The sequence below is a fragment of the Wyeomyia smithii genome, chromosome 3 (genome assembly GCF_029784165.1).
Source record: "Wyeomyia smithii strain HCP4-BCI-WySm-NY-G18 chromosome 3, ASM2978416v1, whole genome shotgun sequence".
Classification (NCBI taxonomy): Eukaryota; Metazoa; Arthropoda; class Insecta; order Diptera; family Culicidae; genus Wyeomyia; species Wyeomyia smithii.
Genome location: NC_073696.1, coordinates 34,317,021 through 34,318,029, shown reverse-complemented (window position 1 = coordinate 34,318,029; position 1,009 = coordinate 34,317,021).

Below are 1,009 nucleotides of genomic sequence, written 5' to 3'. Positions count from 1 at the left end.
TTAAACTTTGAAAAACTTGCAAATCGAAAAATATACGGTGAACGACAATTAAAAAGAAATATTGATATAAATCTGTTGTTGATTTTTTTGTGTATTTGAATTGTTTTTCACGAGTTGTTTATATGGGCGAAAGGCTCTATTATGTGGTGTTGGTTTAATTTTTTGACACATGTCTCATTTTTATGAATCTATAGAAGAATGCTATGTTGGGAAGGCAATCATGATTACAAGTATTTTTAGAGCTTCAGTGTGACGTCGTCCGCAAAGTTGTAGATGATAATTGTGTCTATCCAAAAAAATATACACTAAAGTCACTTTTTACGCGGGGGATACGTGCCGCGTAAAAAAAACCGCGTAAATTCCGGAATCCGCGTAAAAAAACGCGTAAATTCCGGAGTCCGCGTAAAAAGCCGCGTAAAAAAACCCGCGTAAAAAGTGACCTTAGTGTACTCTAAAAACATCATTTCTTCGAAAAAAGTTTTTTCATTTTCATTTTTGGGTGTAAATCATGAAAAGAAAGTTTTAATTTTTTTCTATTTTTTTTTCAGAAAATATTACTTGTGAAAAAGAATTTTTTTTTTCAATCTGTTATATTTTGTTCTCCTTGATTTTTTCATGATCAGCCAGGCCGTAATGTTTAATTTAATCTTTTGTAGTTTTCATCAAAAAATCGGATTGAACCAAACTCATTTTTGAGAGCTATTGAAAAAAGCTATGTTGGAAAGGTATTGATGATTACAAATATTTTTAAAGTCAAAACGGTTTGTTTGATCGGTGTGACGTCGTCAGCAAAGTTTTAGATTATAATTATGTCTATCCAAAAAAGTATACTCTAAAACCAACTTTTCTTTGAAAAAAGTTTTGAGAAAAATAAAAAAAAATTATTCAAAAAAGTAAATTCAAAAAATTGAACATTGCGGACATGTATCATGGCAAAAATGGGTGATCTTTAATAGTTTCAGATTTAAAAAAAATTTATATTTTATAACTTAGATAATTATTTTTAGTT